General features: G+C 34.1%; 1 long non-coding RNA gene across 1 annotated transcript in view; it reads left to right on the top strand.

The window, feature by feature from the left end:
• LOC124369865 overlaps positions 1-18,347 on the top strand; it is a 34,935-nt gene extending 16,588 nt beyond the window's left edge. Inside the window, exons 4-6 of the long non-coding RNA XR_006923120.1 lie at positions 3,327-3,540; positions 8,939-9,152; positions 17,687-18,347. This is a non-coding gene — a long non-coding RNA (uncharacterized LOC124369865). The remainder of the gene's footprint in view (positions 1-3,326; positions 3,541-8,938; positions 9,153-17,686) is intronic.
• Positions 18,348-20,222: the final 1,875 nt, after the last annotated feature.

Consider the following 20,222-nt stretch of genomic DNA (forward strand, 5'->3'; position numbering starts at 1 on the left):
AAATTTTATGAACAGGTAGTATTTGAAATTTACGTTTCACAATGTCCATTTTAGATTCTGGAAGATAGAAATTATATGTATGGCTACAGATTTCCTATAAAACCAACAATTTGTTGTACTTGCTCCATGTGTGCTCTCCTTTAGTACATAACTTGTTCATTAGTTTATCGTTGAATGATATGATATGAATGTAAGTCCAAACTGTTTGTTGTTTAGCTTTGAAACTATGTAGATTACGTTGAAGCCAGATAGGAATACCATAGCAAGTTTGTATTTTCTGTATGGCTAAAGCAGTGAGGGGATTATTGCCTGATAAAGATGTTCCATCCTGAATGTTCCCTCCGTTTTGGTTTCAGTCTTTTGCCCATACGCCAAGCGCATACAATGCAATACATACAACCAATGCATTCTTCTTTAATTATTGAGAAATCACTGTGGGGCTCAAATTCAAATACAGTTTTTAAGGCGGAGGAATCCTCATCAGACAATTAATAAACGGTTCAATCTACCTACATTCCTCTCCCTAAGTAATTTGCAACATAATTGTCTCTAATATTTACTTTTTCAGAGAAATAAACAATTCTGACGCTTTAAACAAATTTCACAACTTTCTAATGTCAACTGATGTTACAGACATGACATCATTCAAAGAAGAATGCCCACGTTTCTTCCACGAACTAACGAGCGCGACACAGAGGTCAATTCACTTACATTTTGAAGGACAATGTCTTGAAGGACACTTTAAATTGAGTAATTACAAATTGTTTCACAAACAATACCAAGCACGATTTCATGAATTGCAAAGTTGGTTAGAGGGAAGGAAAGGTTTAGTAAACCTGAAAGGCTCTGAGTTGTAGCGTAGCCTTTTCTATGAAGACATAAATCATAAATAACACGATTTATGGAAACAGGAAAAAAAATCCCTCGAGGTAACAACTCAATCAGAAAATAAACTGACGAGCTAATGCTCAACCATTGAACCTATACTTCTATGCGCGTACCATGCATTATATTAATAAATTCACACTGTTAGTACGAACGCGAACTTAGATGAAAACACATAATTTTGATAGAGAGTATTTTAGTAGTGATTGTCCTCTTCTACAAGAGACCATTTATATTTTACCCAAGAGGTAAATTGTGGCATAGATTCAGTTCATCAAAGGTTTTAGTGCACTAAAGTGGATTAGTACCCAACCGACCCTATTATGGTAGATACCGGATTCGGTTTACAGATATTTCTGTATGGAAAGATTCTATATTTATTTACGAGGAACACACACACACACACACACACACACACACACACACATATATATTTATATAGTATTATCGTTTGAAATTTGCTAATTTATATAATTATTGTGTACTTTAATCGTGGCTCATTCTAATGTAAAAAATTATTGCGGTGGGGATAAAACCTTATTAAAGTAGTGCACAAATAAACTTCAATAGAAACAGTATTTTTTTGAATCAGGAAGTTTTGTTACGTCTCATATAAAATGTCAAAAAAATATTAAGAGTTATATAATGAAATAAAAGTACATATTTAAAGTATATATAACAAAAGTAATAAGAAACCAAAGGCATTATTAAATAATGGTCAAAAGGGGTCGAATGCCCTTCATTCGTTTATTATTGGAAATAGTTTATTTTTATTTAAGTTTTATTTGTTATAAAATGCCAAACCCTTGGCATAGTTTCAAAAAACACAGCAGCCCAGTTATTTTTTTTTAATATTGCAAGAACGTTCTAAAAACTTAATTATGTATTAAAAAAGGAAAATTTCTGAAAACGAAGTTCGTTTAAGTCATTTATTCACCATTACAGTGGATTTCTGAAAAAAAAAAAATGTTTGAACTGAGTTTGTACATATTATATATAATTCTAATGAGAAAGATAGGTAGATTCATCAATCAATATAAAACAAATATCCACGTTTTGACCTTTTGGTAAGGAACATCCTTAAGCATCATTTTATTCATATATTAACATTAATTTTATACATTTTTGAATGGGTATTAGAATAGGTGCTACTATAGCAGAAATTTTCTTTAATGTTTGCACCAACTGAAATTGTACATATTATACATAATTTTAATCAGAAAGATAAGTAGAGATTTCAATCAATATAATACAAAAATATATTTTTTGACTTTTTGGTTAGTTTTACTATATTCCTATTCTAATATTAGTTGAATACAATTTTGAATGCGGATTAGATAAACAGGCGCTGCTCTAGCAGTAACTTTCATTCAAACATCTCACTACAATAGAATGTCAAATCTCAATCCAGACGCAGCGTATCCAAGAAGAGATTGTTGTTAGCAGCTGTGATTTCTGACAACGTCATTCAGCTTGTATATTTGGCATTCCTGTCACTTTACCTAATCTAAGCCTATTCTCTACTCCTTTCATCTACGCTGACAATGTGGAATCTGTGTATCAACAACATGGCCAGTTAAATGTGCATCATGTGATCATTCAGCAAAACATACTTATGTTCGGAACCCAAATTAATCTATTAAAAAAGATTTTATAAGAACTCGATCACCAACTCTAAATCACAAGAACTTCAAGATGATTTACACTACTTTGTTGATTTATTTTACTGTAATATATCTTTACAAATGGGTGCCGTGCCTAAAATGATTGATTAACACCGGGACATATTCTAATCCCCTGACAACTTCCACAATAACTAAAATTCCAGTTTCTATCAAACACTTTAGTATCCAAACGAATTCTTTTAATCGGAAGATGTTTGTGGTACGTACTATTTAAGAATGTATTGATAAGAGATTCAAAAGGTTAAAAACAAACTCCACTACTTCTGGTGCGTATCAGTTATATTACACACACGCTACAGTTCAGTCTTGTCGAGGAAATTGGAAAGTTGTAAACACATTTTAATGGGGTTTGCGACCTAATTTAAACACCAATGGGTGGTTGATATACATTAAAATGATCTAGTCTAGTTACTAAATCCTCTAATTTTAGTACTAAGTATCTATTCCTGAACTCTGTATAATACAATTAGTTATATAAACTTAATATATGCTAAAATTTAAAATAAACTGGTATATTCTTTACCTAAGTTTTATGGTGATACGGAGTGATATTTAATAAGTGCTACGAACTGCTTTGATAAACATTTCCAGTTATTACTGTTTATCAATGTCAAACGTATAACTGATCATAAATTAAGTTGTTAGTTTCTAAGACTTACATTATTTGTAATTAGTGTTTTGTGTGTGGGAGTGTGTGTTTTGTGAATACTGATTTTGAAATGTCTGTTTTATACTATTTAAATATTTTTGTTTCAGGAAATTTCTAAATGCCGATATGACTGCAAACTAATACCTGTTGAACAGAAGTTGAAACTATTCACCACTCTTCATGATTTAGACTTAAATGGACAAGGAACTACCTTCTCGGTCTGATTGAATTGATGTCGATTAAAAGAAGCAACCAGATGAAAGTATTCGAGAACATACTCTTTCTCACTCCGTATCAGATGTCCAAGGACAAAATAAACGGGTATGTAAGAAAGTTTTTATGGATATTTTTGGAATAAGGTCTTCAAAGAGAGTAGAAATATTAGTTAAGAAGAAGTAGATGGGATATACCATCTATAAAGATAAAAGAGGGGGAATCAAAACCTTCAAATTTACTTGGGCGGACAGAAATGAAGTAAGATTACATATTAGATCATTTCCTAAAGAACCAAGCCACTACAGCCGGAAGCAATCAGACAAACAGTACCGTAGTCAGGATCTAAATACAAATAGTTTATTTTTTGCAATAAAAAAAAATATCCCCAAAATAAAGTGTCGTTTCCTTTCTATAGAAAGGTTTTTCTAAGTGATTTCCCAAAACTTGCAACTTTAGGAAACCTCGAACTGACATCTGTAAAGATGTGATCATCTCAATAATGACAGGTAATCCCCAAATATAATGTTGGCTGAAATAGCAAGAAAAGTTTAGAATTTCACCATCGACAATCAGAGGCTGCTTACACTGCCATGAAAAATGAGATTGCAGTCTTGATTACCAGTGATGTAAATTTGAGAATCAAAGCTGATACTTTCAACCAGCCTGCATATGACTGGGAGGGTTTTAGACAATGGGCAAGAGGTTATAAGGAACAACACAGATTCATCTCCCATGGGATATTCAACTATTTTTAACTTACTATTTAATTTTGAATAATTTACCACCATTCTTGACTTGTTGGTTTCTGGTTTATTGACTAAAAAGGTAGGGCTCGCATAATTGGACTCGCTCGGTTTTATTACGTCCTCTTCTAACAACTGGTCAATAATCCTTCTCAGTTCCGCTAACTTCGGTGGTGACAGCGGATATGGTCTTTGTCTTACTGGTTCTGGATCACTCACTTCTAAGTGCACTTCATAATCGACAGCCCTTCCAATTTTGCTAGTAAACACCTCAGGAAATTATTTTAAAATTTTATTTACACCCTGAGCCGCTTTATTACAGCCTATTTTCATACTTTCGTTCATGTCATTACTTATTATAGTAGTGTTTATAAATAAATATATTTCCTCACTAGGCTTACAATGAAAGGAACAACAGTCATTCATTAAGTCTAACACTAGTCCACTATTCTTAATAAAGTCAGTTCCTAAAATAGCTTTCCAAGCTAGTTTCTTAGCAATAACAAATTTTTCTTTCCATGAAAAGTCCTGAATTTTAATGTTTATCTTACATTCACCCACTAATTCAATGTTCGAGTTATCAGCTCTTAAATACTTGGTTTGGGTCACTATACTATCAGTAACTAAATTATTTTCTTACAGTTTATCTTAAAACATTTCACTCATTAAAGTCAAGCTACTGCCAGAGTCTATCAATACCTCTTCATTATATGTCTTCCCATACTCAACTTTCATTATAGGCAATGCACTATAATTGTTTACTACCTTAGAACCAACATAATGTTTTAATGCGGTACTTAACGTGTTATTAACCTTAATGTAACGTCTACGTTTAATATTATTTAATCTATTTAGTTAAGAACGGGGAAAATTTGCGTGAGTCTAAACATTTTCACCAACTTACAAGTTTTTTGGATCGGTGGCTGCATCCTGGAACTTTGGTGCTATTTCTCTCTCATTTTTATAACAATATTTAGCTAGGTAGCCTAACTTACCGCACACGTAGCATTTTCTAGCCTCTCTAGTCCCCTGTGCTGCTGTATATTGTTTCCTGGGCTGTGCTAAACTTTTTATTTATACCTTTGTCATTTATACCATAAATGCTTCTCTCTCCTGATAAAACACATTCTGTTCCTGAATGCAAATTTTGTCCAGGTCATCGAATGTTTTTGGATTTTCACAAAATACCAGTTTAGCCATAACAATTGGTGAAATACCTACTTTTATTATTTCTAACACTTCCCCTTCAGTATAATTACAAAGTAACAACTTAGCATTCTCCTTTATACTTATTATTCATTACAGAAAGTTAAATAATGTCCTCTGATCTACCAAAATTTATTTATTGTTCTTAGTGTGACAAATGTTCTCTCAGGGAGGCGGCACCAGATCAAGTTGTTAGGACTCATTAAATATTATGTGACTTTCTGACACTTTTAAAATTTTATGAACAGGTAGTATTTGAAATTTACGTTTCACAATGTCCATTTTAGATTCTGGAAGATAGAAATTATATGTATGGCTACAGATTTCCTATAAAACCAACAATTTGTTGTACTTGCTCCATGTGTGCTCTCCTTTAGTACATAACTTGTTCATTAGTTTATCGTTGAATGATATGATATGAATGTAAGTCCAAACTGTTTGTTGTTTAGCTTTGAAACTATGTAGATTACGTTGAAGCCAGATAGGAATACCATAGCAAGTTTGTATTTTCTGTATGGCTAAAGCAGTGAGGGGATTATTGCCTGATAAAGATGTTCCATCCTGAATGTTCCCTCCGTTTTGGTTTCAGTCTTTTGCCCATACGCCAAGCGCATACAATGCAATACATACAACCAATGCATTCTTCTTTAATTATTGAGAAATCACTGTGGGGCTCAAATTCAAATACAGTTTTTAAGGCGGAGGAATCCTCATCAGACAATTAATAAACGGTTCAATCTACCTACATTCCTCTCCCTAAGTAATTTGCAACATAATTGTCTCTAATATTTACTTTTTCAGAGAAATAAACAATTCTGACGCTTTAAACAAATTTCACAACTTTCTAATGTCAACTGATGTTACAGACATGACATCATTCAAAGAAGAATGCCCACGTTTCTTCCACGAACTAACGAGCGCGACACAGAGGTCAATTCACTTACATTTTGAAGGACAATGTCTTGAAGGACACTTTAAATTGAGTAATTACAAATTGTTTCACAAACAATACCAAGCACGATTTCATGAATTGCAAAGTTGGTTAGAGGGAAGGAAAGGTTTAGTAAACCTGAAAGGCTCTGAGTTGTAGCGTAGCCTTTTCTATGAAGACATAAATCATAAATAACACGATTTATGGAAACAGGAAAAAAAAATCCCTCGAGGTAACAACTCAATCAGAAAATAAACTGACGAGCTAATGCTCAACCATTGAACCTATACTTCTATGCGCGTACCATGCATTATATTAATAAATTCACACTGTTAGTACGAACGCGAACTTAGATGAAAACACATAATTTTGATAGAGAGTATTTTAGTAGTGATTGTCCTCTTCTACAAGAGACCATTTATATTTTACCCAAGAGGTAAATTGTGGCATAGATTCAGTTCATCAAAGGTTTTAGTGCACTAAAGTGGATTAGTACCCAACCGACCCTATTATGGTAGATACCGGATTCGGTTTACAGATATTTCTGTATGGAAAGATTCTATATTTATTTACGAGGAACACACACACACACACACACACACACACACACATATATATTTATATAGTATTATCGTTTGAAATTTGCTAATTTATATAATTATTGTGTACTTTAATCGTGGCTCATTCTAATGTAAAAAATTATTGCGGTGGGGATAAAACCTTATTAAAGTAGTGCACAAATAAACTTCAATAGAAACAGTATTTTTTTGAATCAGGAAGTTTTGTTACGTCTCATATAAAATGTCAAAAAAATATTAAGAGTTATATAATGAAATAAAAGTACATATTTAAAGTATATATAACAAAAGTAATAAGAAACCAAAGGCATTATTAAATAATGGTCAAAAGGGGTCGAATGCCCTTCATTCGTTTATTATTGGAAATAGTTTATTTTTATTTAAGTTTTATTTGTTATAAAATGCCAAACCCTTGGCATAGTTTCAAAAAACACAGCAGCCCAGTTATTTTTTTTTAATATTGCAAGAACGTTCTAAAAACTTAATTATGTATTAAAAAAGGAAAATTTCTGAAAACGAAGTTCGTTTAAGTCATTTATTCACCATTACAGTGGATTTCTGAAAAAAAAAAATGTTTGAACTGAGTTTGTACATATTATATATAATTCTAATGAGAAAGATAGGTAGATTCATCAATCAATATAAAACAAATATCCACGTTTTGACCTTTTGGTAAGGAACATCCTTAAGCATCATTTTATTCATATATTAACATTAATTTTATACATTTTTGAATGGGTATTAGAATAGGTGCTACTATAGCAGAAATTTTCTTTAATGTTTGCACCAACTGAAATTGTACATATTATACATAATTTTAATCAGAAAGATAAGTAGAGATTTCAATCAATATAATACAAAAATATATTTTTTGACTTTTTGGTTAGTTTTACTATATTCCTATTCTAATATTAGTTGAATACAATTTTGAATGCGGATTAGATAAACAGGCGCTGCTCTAGCAGTAACTTTCATTCAAACATCTCACTACAATAGAATGTCAAATCTCAATCCAGACGCAGCGTATCCAAGAAGAGATTGTTGTTAGCAGCTGTGATTTCTGACAACGTCATTCAGCTTGTATATTTGGCATTCCTGTCACTTTACCTAATCTAAGCCTATTCTCTACTCCTTTCATCTACGCTGACAATGTGGAATCTGTGTATCAACAACATGGCCAGTTAAATGTGCATCATGTGATCATTCAGCAAAACATACTTATGTTCGGAACCCAAATTAATCTATTAAAAAAGATTTTATAAGAACTCGATCACCAACTCTAAATCACAAGAACTTCAAGATGATTTACACTACTTTGTTGATTTATTTTACTGTAATATATCTTTACAAATGGGTGCCGTGCCTAAAATGATTGATTAACACCGGGACATATTCTAATCCCCTGACAACTTCCACAATAACTAAAATTCCAGTTTCTATCAAACACTTTAGTATCCAAACGAATTCTTTTAATCGGAAGATGTTTGTGGTACGTACTATTTAAGAATGTATTGATAAGAGATTCAAAAGGTTAAAAACAAACTCCACTACTTCTGGTGCGTATCAGTTATATTACACACACGCTACAGTTCAGTCTTGTCGAGGAAATTGGAAAGTTGTAAACACATTTTAATGGGGTTTGCGACCTAATTTAAACACCAATGGGTGGTTGATATACATTAAAATGATCTAGTCTAGTACTAAATCCTCTAATTTTAGTACTAAGTATCTATTCCTGAACTCTGTATAATACAATTAGTTATACAAACTTAATATATGCTAAAATTCAAAATAAACTGGTATTTTCTTTACCTAAGTTTTATGGTGATACGGAGTGATATTTAATAAGTGCTACGAACTGCTTTGATAAACATTTCCAGTTATTACTGTTTATCAATGTCAAACGTATAACTGATCATAAATTAAGTTGTTAGTTTCTAAGACTTACATTATTTGTAATTAGTGTTTTGTGTGTGGGAGTGTGTGTTTTGTGAATACTGATTTTGAAATGTCTGTTTTATACTATTTAAATATTTTTGTTTCAGGAAATTTCTAAATGCCGATATGACTGCAAACTAATACCTGTTGAACAGAAGTTGAAACTATTCACCACTCTTCATGATTTAGACTTAAATGGACAAGGAACTACCTTCTCGGTCTGATTGAATTGATGTCGATTAAAAGAAGCAACCAGATGAAAGTATTCGAGAACATACTCTTTCTCACTCCGTATCAGATGTCCAAGGACAAAATAAACGGGTATGTAAGAAAGTTTTTATGGATATTTTTGGAATAAGGTCTTCAAAGAGAGTAGAAATATTAGTTAAGAAGAAGTAGATGGGATATACCATCTATAAAGATAAAAGAGGGGGAATCAAAACCTTCAAATTTACTTGGGCGGACAGAAATGAAGTAAGATTACATATTAGATCATTTCCTAAAGAACCAAGCCACTACAGCCGGAAGCAATCAGACAAACAGTACCGTAGTCAGGATCTAAATACAAATAGTTTATTTTGTGCAATAAAAAAAAATATCCCCAAAATAAAGTGTCGTTTCCTTTCTATAGAAAGGTTTTTCTAAGTGATTTCCCAAAACTTGCAACTTTAGGAAACCTCGAACTGACATCTGTAAAGATGTGATCATCTCAATAATGACAGGAATTCCCCAAATATAATGTTGGCTGAAATAGCAAGAAAAGTTTAGAATTTCACCATCGACAATCAGAGGCTGCTTACACTGCCATGAAAAATGAGATTGCAGTCTTGATTACCAGTGATGTAAATTTGAGAATCAAAGCTGATACTTTCAACCAGCCTGCATATGACTGGGAGGGTTTTAGACAATGGGCAAGAGGTTATAAGGAACAACACAGATTCATCTCCCATGGGATATTCAACTATTTTTAACTTACTATTTAATTTTGAATAATTTACCACCATTCTTGACTTGTTGGTTTCTGGTTTATTGACTAAAAAGGTAGGGCTCGCATAATTGGACTCGCTCGGTTTTATTACGCCCTCTTCTAACAACTGGTCAATAATCCTTCTCAGTCCCGCTAACTTCGGTGGTGGTGACAGCGGATATGGTCTTTGTCTTACTGGTTCTGGATCACTCACTTCTAAGTGCACTTCATAATCGACAGCCCTTCCAATTTTGCTAGTAAAACACCTCAGGAAATTATTTTAAAATTTTATTTACACCCTGAGCCGCTTTATTACAGCCTATTTTCATACTTTCGTTCATGTCATTACTTATTATAGTAGTGTTTATAAATAAATATATTTCCTCACTAGGCTTACAATGAAAGGAACAACAGTCATTCATTAAGTCTAACACTAGTCCAGTATTCTTAATAAAGTCAGTTCCTAAAATAACTTTCCAAGCTAGTTTCTTAGCAATAACAAATTTTTCTTTCCATGAAAAGTCCTGAATTTTAATGTTTATCTTACATTCACCCACTAATTCAATGTTCGAGTTATCAGCTCTTAAATACTTGGTTTGGGTCACTATACTATCAGTAACTAAATTATTTTCTTACAGTTTATCTTAAAACATTTCACTCATTAAAGTCAAGCTACTGCCAGAGTCTATCAATACCTCTTCATTATATGTCTTCCCATACTCAACTTTCATTATAGGCAATGCACTATAATTGTTTACTACCTTAGAACCAACATAATGTTTTAATGCGGTACTTAACGTGTTATTAACCTTAATGTAACATCTACGTTTAATATTATTTAATCTATTTAGTTAAGAACGGGGAAAATTTGCGTGAGTCTAAACATTTTCACCAACTTACAAGTTTTTTGGATCGGTGGCTGCATCCTGGAACTTTGGTGCTATTTCTCTCTCATTTTTATAACAATATTTAGCTAGGTAGCCTAACTTACCGCACACGTAGCATTTTCTAGCCTCTCTAGTCCCCTGTGCTGCTGTATATTGTTTCCTGGGCTGTGCTAAACTTTTTATTTATACCTTTGTCATTTATACCATAAATGCTTCTCTCTCCTGATAAAACACATTCTGTTCCTGAATGCAAATTTTGTCCAGGTCATCGAATGTTTTTGGATTTTCACAAAATACCAGTTTAGCCATAACAATTGGTGAAATACCTACTTTTATTATTTCTAACACTTCCCCTTCAGTATAATTACAAAGTAACAACTTAGCATTCTCCTTTATACTTATTATTCATTACAGAAAGTTAAATAATGTCCTCTGATCTACCAAAATTTATTTATTGTTCTTAGTGTGACAAATGTTCTCTCAGGGAGGCGGCACCAGATCAAGTTGTTAGGACTCATTAAATATTATGTGACTTTCTGACACTTTTAAAATTTTATGAACAGGTAGTATTTGAAATTTACGTTTCACAATGTCCATTTTAGATTCTGGAAGATAGAAATTATATGTATGGCTACAGATTTCCTATAAAACCAACAATTTGTTGTACTTGCTCCATGTGTGCTCTCCTTTAGTACATAACTTGTTCATTAGTTTATCGTTGAATGATATGATATGAATGTAAGTCCAAACTGTTTGTTGTTTAGCTTTGAAACTATGTAGATTACGTTGAAGCCAGATAGGAATACCATAGCAAGTTTGTATTTTCTGTATGGCTAAAGCAGTGAGGGGATTATTGCCTGATAAAGATGTTCCATCCTGAATGTTCCCTCCGTTTTGGTTTCAGTCTTTTGCCCATACGCCAAGCGCATACAATGCAATACATACAACCAATGCATTCTTCTTTAATTATTGAGAAATCACTGTGGGGCTCAAATTCAAATACAGTTTTTAAGGCGGAGGAATCCTCATCAGACAATTAATAAACGGTTCAATCTACCTACATTCCTCTCCCTAAGTAATTTGCAACATAATTGTCTCTAATATTTACTTTTTCAGAGAAATAAACAATTCTGACGCTTTAAACGAATTTCACAACTTTCTAATGTCAACTGATGTTACAGACATGACATCATTCAAAGAAGAATGCCCACGTTTCTTCCACGAACTAACGAGCGCGACACAGAGGTCAATTCACTTACATTTTGAAGGACAATGTCTTGAAGGACACTTTAAATTGAGTAATTACAAATTGTTTCACAAACAATACCAAGCACGATTTCATGATTTGCAAAGTTGGTTAGAGGGAAGGAAAGGTTTAGTAAACCTGAAAGGCTCTGAGTTGTAGCGTAGCCTTTTCTATGAAGACATAAATCATAAATAACAGATTTATGGAAACAGGAAAAAAAATCCCTCGAGGTAACAACTCAATCAGAAAATAAACTGACGAGCTAATGCTCAACCATTGAACCTATACTTCTATGCGCGTACCATGCATTATATTAATAAATTCACACTGTTAGTACGAACGCGAACTTAGATGAAAACACATAATTTTGATAGAGAGTATTTTAGTAGTGATTGTCCTCTTCTACAAGAGACCATTTATATTTTACCCAAGAGGTAAATTGTGGCATAGATTCAGTTCATCAAAGGTTTTAGTGCACTAAAGTGGATTATTACCCAACCGACCCTATTATGGTAGATACCGGATTCGGTTTACAGATATTTCTGTATGGAAAGATTCTATATTTATTTACGAGGAACACACACACACATATATATTTATATAGTATTATCGTTTGAAATTTGCTAATTTATATAATTATTGTGTACTTTAATCGTGGCTCATTCTAATGTAAAAAATTATTGCGGTGGGGATAAAACCTTATTAAAGTAGTGCACAAATAAACTTCAATAGAAACAGTATTTTTTTGAATCAGGAAGTTTTGTTACGTCTCATATAAAATGTCAAAAAAATATTAAGAGTTATATAATGAAATAAAAGTACATATTTAAAGTATATATAACAAAAGTAATAAGAAACCAAAGGCATTATTAAATAATGGTCAAAAGGGGTCGAATGCCCTTCATTCGTTTATTATTGGAAATAGTTTATTTTTATTTAAGTTTTATTTGTTATAAAATGCCAAACCCTTGGCATAGTTTCAAAAAACACAGCAGCCCAGTTATTTTTTTTTAATATTGCAAGAACGTTCTAAAAACTTAATTATGTATTAAAAAAGGAAAATTTCTGAAAACGAAGTTTGTTTAAGTCATTTATTCACCATTACAGTGGATTTCTGAAAAAAAAATGTTTGAACTGAGTTTGTACATATTATATATAATTCTAATGAGAAAGATAGGTAGATTCATCAATCAATATTAAAACAAATATCCACGTTTTGACCTTTTGGTAAGGAACATCCTTAAGCATCATTTTATTCATATATTAACATTAATTTTATACATTTTTGAATGGGTATTAGAATAGGTGCTACTATAGCAGAAATTTTCTTTAATGTTTGCACCAACTGAAATTGTACATATTATACATAATTTTAATCAGAAAGATAAGTAGAGATTTCAATCAATATAATACAAAAATATATTTTTTGACTTTTTGGTAAGTTTTACTATATTCCTATTCTAATATTAGTTGAATACAATTTTGAATGCGGATTAGATAAACAGGCGCTGCTCTAGCAGTAACTTTCATTCATACATCTCACTACAATAGAATGTCAAATCTCAATCCAGACGCAGCGTATCCAAGAAGAGATTGTTGTTAGCAGCTGTGATTTCTGACAACGTCATTCAGCTTGTATATTTGGCATTCCTGTCACTTTACCTAATCTAAGCCTATTCTCTACTCCTTTCATCTACGCTGACAATGTGGAATCTGTGTATCAACAACATGGCCAGTTAAATGTGCATCATGTGATCATTCAGCAAAACATACTTATGTTCGGAACCCAAATTAATCTATTAAAAAAGATTTTATAAGAACTCGATCACCAACTCTAAATCACAAGAACTTCAAGATGATTTACACTACTTTGTTGATTTATTTTACTGTAATATATCTTTACAAATGGATGCCGTGTCGGGTTTTATCATCTGCCCAGCACATGGACGGTTTTTGAATACTGTGAGACCACGAGTTGTTCAAGAATGGTACTCGGATATTCGGCTATTGTAGAATATTGCACCCAGATCGGCTCTGGAATCAGTGATATGTGTGCATTATAGTGACAACATACTTGGGGGAACGATTAAATAGTTGTAGACAGCGACCCAGTTGTTTTGTTATAAAGATCTATTGTTCTCTGCCATTGAGTTGTATTGACAATGGGTTCTGGTTTTAGAATTTCCTTGTCCCAAAAATACTACTGTGCATTATTCATTTAATGGATTGTATATGCCAATTTAAGCTAAATTCTTCAAATTAACTTTAAAATTAAAGTTTTAAATCGTATAAATATTTTTAAATCCAATATTTTGGAGCGAATGAGTAACAGTAATAATATGGTACTTTTTTAACACATTATTCTATAAATACCAGTTATCGCAGTATAGCATGCGATTTTCTATTGAATAACAGGTGCGCTATAAACATATCTTTTGTAATAGCATAATTAACAGTTCTAAAATGATTGATTAACACCGGGACATATTCTAATCCCCTGACAACTTCCACAATAACTGATACGGAGTGATATATAATAAGTGCGACGAACTGCTTTGATAAACATTTCCAGTTATTACTGTTTATCAATGTCAAACGTATAACTGATCATAAATTAAGTTGTTAGTTTTTAAGACTTCCGTTATTTCTAATTAGTGTTTTGTGTTTGTGTGTGGGTCATTCCATGTCAAGTCAACCAGGTCATGACACCCACCTCTTTAGAATTTGATGAAACTTGGCACAATTGTTGCATTTGCTATCCTATTGATAAATACTAAATTTTATTTCTCTATCTCTTATAGTTTTTTTTCTGCAAATTTTTTAATTTTCTTAATTTAACGTGATTTTAGGCCTCGGATGTCGCGTCTTGCAATGTAACTTGTAGCTTAAAAAATTAATATCTTGAAAACTATTTGAGATATCACCATGAAACTTTGCATAATATTTAATTAATATATTTAAAATAAAGAAAAAATACATTCACTAACCTATCTCAACTCCAAAAAATAATAAAAATATTATAATCAGAAATTTTTTTTATTTGAAAACCGTTGTTGGGATTTACTAAAATTGCAATATCTCAGGTCTCAGACCTGGTAGAGTGTTCATATTTTTTTTACATACTCCTAGATACATAGGCTAACAGATAAACAAAAAAGATATATGGCTTTTTCACATGTTTGACTGATATTCAACATTATTTATGAGTAACAAAATTACAGACCAACTAAAAGAATACGCAATTTGAAACATTTGGTTTGAAAGTAAATTAAAGTTTAATTTTAACTTTTCTTGTATTAAGTTGTTATCAAAATAAAAATACTCAATTAAACTTAGTACTCAAGTCACTTTCAATTTAAAAGTATTTACAAAACCTTTATGAAGATAAATTGTAAATTATTTACTACTGATCATGTTTGTATCAACTATGAAGTGTTTAAAATTTTATATATCCACTTTTTTTATAATTATTTCTAAAATCAATTAATTATTGATAGAGCAAGGGGTCAGAACTAAGACATGACAAAGATTTATAAAAGAGACATTATAAGCACTAATATTTACACAGCCTGTATGACTCATCTATCTCGTCTCAACAGGATCCTTTCATGTTGGTTCATGCTCCTAGCTCTACAGCTAACCACTGAACACTGCCTCAGTTTAGATCTTTAGTTTAGAAAACAGTGAGTGTATGCTACACCATTGTGACAACTGTCCGTCTGATGATGCCCTGATTGAATACTTAACTGCAAAATTGAGCGGAGATTATGATTTAGAAGAAGAAATAATTATAAGCCAATGGGTTAATACTGACAGGACAGAAATGGTTAAGCAATCAATCAGCGTTGAAGACTATTTCTTTACTGAGCAAATCTGTAGAAAACCTAATCCCACATTCATATATTACAAAATCACAGTCTAAAACTTTCAAAAAACTGAAAGAAGATCCGCCTTTGAATACAGCAATTGTAGTAATGGGTTTCAGTGAAAATTATTCTTACACCATTCAAAATGAAATCCAAAGTTATCACTGGAACAGAGGTGGATGCACAATTCATCCAGTTGGTCTCTACTTGAAAAAGGATGATACAGTTTTAATTTCCAACCATTGTTTCATAAGTGATGATTTACAACATGACACTTGTTTTGTAAATTACATACAAAAAGAAATTTCGAAATGGCTGAAAGAAAATCATCCCGAAATAAACCAAGTTCATTATTTCACTGACGGCTGTGCTGGTCAATACAAAAATATAAATAGTTTTAAAAACCTAACAAACCATTCATGAAGGCTTTGGAATGAAAGCCGAACATTCATTCTTTGCAACAAGCCACGGGAAATCAATATGTGATGGCTTGGGAGGAACTAATAAGAGAATTTTGAGAAAAGCCAGCCTTCAACTTTCAGATGAAAATCAAATCAAGACAGCAACTGCAGTTTATGACTTCTGTAAAGTCAACATTGAAAAAATAAACTTTCACTTTATTGACACAAAAAATGCTGAAGCTTTCAGATTGGAGTTAGTGTCACGATTTTTAACCACCAAGACTATTCCCGGTACTAGAAGTTTCCATTATTTCAAACCATTAAATACAAATGAAATTGAAATAAGGAGGACTACTGATAGTCCTAATCCTACTCTGATGTTTTCTTTTGATTCTGCTACGGATTGGGTCTGCATTCAACCATCTTTAAACGATTATGTGGCTGCAAACTACGATGGAAAGTGGAACTTTGGACTCGTTAAAACTGTGTTTCATGAAGAAGAAGATGCTGAAATTCTTTTTCTTCACCCTCCAGGACTTGCTGCCAGCTTTTACTGGCCTCAAAGAGAAGACTTGTGCATAATACCTTTGGAGCACATTATCAGTACAGTTGATGCACCGCAATCAAATAGCACTGGCAGAATGTACTACTTCAAAAAAGAGTGTATCAGAAAAACAGAAGAGTGTTGGATGAAGTGGAAAAAATATAACAAGCAGAACTAATAATTTCTATAAAACATATTGATTCTTAGACTTCAGTTTTTATTTTATTTCACATTTATTAAATGTAAGTAAACCGCAAATTTATAATTTCTTAATAATATTCTACTTTTTGGAATATTAACTAAACATGTGAAAAAGCCATATATCTTTTTTGTTTATCTGTTAGCCTATGTATCTAGGAGTATGTAAAAAAAATATGAACACTCTACCAGGTCTGAGACCTGAGATATTGCAATTTTAGTAAATCCCAACAACGGTTTTCAAATAAAAAAAATTTCTGATTATAATATTTTTATTATTTTTTGGAGTTGAGATAGGTTAGTGAATGTATTTTTTCTTTATTTTAAATATATTAATTAAATATTATGCAAAGTTTCATGGTGATATCTCAAATAGTTTTCAAGATATTAATTTTTTAAGCTACAAGTTACATTGCAAGACGCGACATCCGAGGCCTAAAATCGCGTTAAATTAAGAAAATTAAAAAATTTGTAGAAAAAAAACTATAAGAGATAGAGAAATAAAATTTGGTATTTATCAATAAGATAGCAAATGCAACAATTGTGCCAAGTTTCATCAAATTCTAAAGAGGTGGGTGTCAAATTAATTATTTACTGGGTGATTTGACATGGAATGACCCACGTGTGTGTGTGTGTGTGTGTGTGTGTGTGTGCGCGCACGTGCGTGTGCATGTGTGGGAGTGTGTGTTTTGTGAATACTGATTTTAAAATGTCTTTTTTATACTATTTAAATATTTTTGTTTCAGGAAATTTGTAAATGCCGATATGACTGCAAACTAATACCTGCTGAACAGAAGTTGAAACTATTCACCACTCTTCATGATTTAGACTTAAATGGACAAGGAACTACCTTCTAGGTCTGATTGAATTGATGCCGATTGAAAGAAGACGTCATGGATCATACGAGCAACCAGATGAAAGTAGGCGACAACATATTGTTTCCTACTCCGTACCAGTTGGTAGGACTGACTCTACATCTTCCACACGCTTCCTACGACGCTCCGTAGTTAAATTTAATTTATATGTGACAGTGACATTTTAGAAACATTTTCAAGTCTTAAACAATTATACTATACAGCAAACAATTGTGTTCGAAAGTGAAATTGACAAATTTCAATCTCTTATGAGTAACTGCCAACTTCAATACTAACCAACCAGTTAACTAGGTTAGACTGGCACACAACACAAGACCATGTTGACGCAACTGTGGAGCGTCTTATCAGTCTTCTACAATTATCACCCTTCACTTCTACTTTGATAGCAGAGAAGGATCCGTCTTGTATTCCTAGACTGGAGATAACGAGATCGATTCCCACATCAGGCACTATATTTTTTCCATACAGTTTATTTATTATCAAAGTTACTGTATATTATTGTAAATAAAATTTACCCTTTTTAAATATCCTACAAATGTTTATTTATTGCGTATCTTTATTTTTATAATATATTTTAACTATTAAATTATTTATTTATGACAAATATGTCTTTTACGATAGAACAAACGAAGACTGGTAAATCATGTACTATAGTTTTCTATAATTATAAATATACACAAAGCAGAACTCTAAAATCCAGTGAGGTATCCTAGCGCTGTATAGGTAAAAATTGTAGTGCATCGATAAGAACTGATGCAAATACGACGAGAGTGACTATGTTCAACCAGAAACACAGCGGACAACATCCAGTTACCATGCGCCTTCTCTCATCGCCACTATTGAATTCCCGTTCAGCGAACTCGTCTTCTGCGGCTCCTGGGTCCACCGCGCTGCCTACTCCCGCTGCGTCGCCTGCACCCGCCACCTCACCTGCTGCAGCTACCCCGGCCGCTGTTCCGCCCGCCACACCACCTGTGTGCTCCACTCCCGTTCAGCGAACTCGTCTTCTGCGGCTCCTGGGTCCACCGCGCTGCCTACTCCCGCTGCGTCGCCTGCACCCGCCACCTCACCTGCTGCAGCTACCCCGGCCGCTGTTCCGCCCGCCACACCACCTGTGTGCTCCACTCCCGTTCAGCGAACTCGTCTTCTGCGGCTCCTGGGTCCACCGCGCTGCCTACTCCCGCTGCGTCGCCTGCACCCGCCACCTCACCTGCTGCAGCTACCCCGGCCGCTGTTCCGCACGCCACACCACCTGTGTGCTCCACTCCCGTTCAGCGAACTCGTCATCTGCGGCTCCTGGGTCCACCGCGCTGCCTACTCCCGCTGCGTCGCCTGCACCCGCCACCTCACCTGCTGCAGCTACCCCGGCCGCTGTTCCGCCCGCCACACCACCTGTGTGCTCCACTCCCGTTCAGCGAACTCGTCTTCTGCGGCTCCTGGGTCCATCGCGCTGCCTACTCCCGCTGCGTCGCCTGCACCCGCCACCTCACCTGCTGCAGCTACCCCGGCCGCTGTTCCGCCCGCCACACCACCTGTGTGCTCCACTCCCGTTCAGCGAACTCGTCTTCTGCGGCTCCTGGGTCCATCGCGCTGCCTACTCCCGCTGCGTCGCCTGCACCCGCCACCTCACCTGCTGCAGCTACCCCGGCCGCTGTTCCGCCCGCCACACCACCTGTGTGCTCCACTCCCTGTACCGACTCTGTACTAGCTGCTACTCCATCTGCCATACGCTTTCCAACAGTGCCTAGAGACGAAACTGATGAGATCTCTCGTCTTAAAAATGAGATCGAGTGTTTGAAACACGAGTACAAGATGCTCCTGGACCATACCATTGATTCAAATTCCCGGCTGCTTCAGTTTACGGATCAAATTTTCACAGTAAAAACCTCGTCACGTATCGACCAGACCGCGTGCGTTTCCACGACAGTAGACTGTGGTGTGCAGTGTGAACCGCTTCTTGACCAACAGGAGTTTTCAGCACCCAGTTGTAGCAACTCGAATTTGCAACATATTTTTTTGGGACAGTCTACAGAATTCTCGGGCAAAGAATGCACCGAAAACGCCGAACTTCTGAGCAGGCAAAAAATTTCAATTGAAGTGTTAGAAACTGAGAACCTGTGAGTGCGCGGATTCCACACGCTCACAGACTTGGACTAAAGCGCGAAATAAAAAAACACACCCCATTACCACACAAAATTAATTTCACATATTAACTTCTGAAAATAAAAAAAACCGTCTTATCCTAAGCCACATGTAAATATTAAATCAAAAATTAAAGCACCACAAGCAACTCATACTCTTAAGTCTTGCCGGAAACCTCCTGAGCCACTCCACATTATCTTCAAAAACGTAACCATCAGAGGTGATAGCCACACTAGATACATCGCGGGACTAGTGGGAGAACGGA

This window comes from Homalodisca vitripennis, chromosome X, assembly GCF_021130785.1.
Source record: "Homalodisca vitripennis isolate AUS2020 chromosome X, UT_GWSS_2.1, whole genome shotgun sequence".
Classification (NCBI taxonomy): Eukaryota; Metazoa; Arthropoda; class Insecta; order Hemiptera; family Cicadellidae; genus Homalodisca; species Homalodisca vitripennis.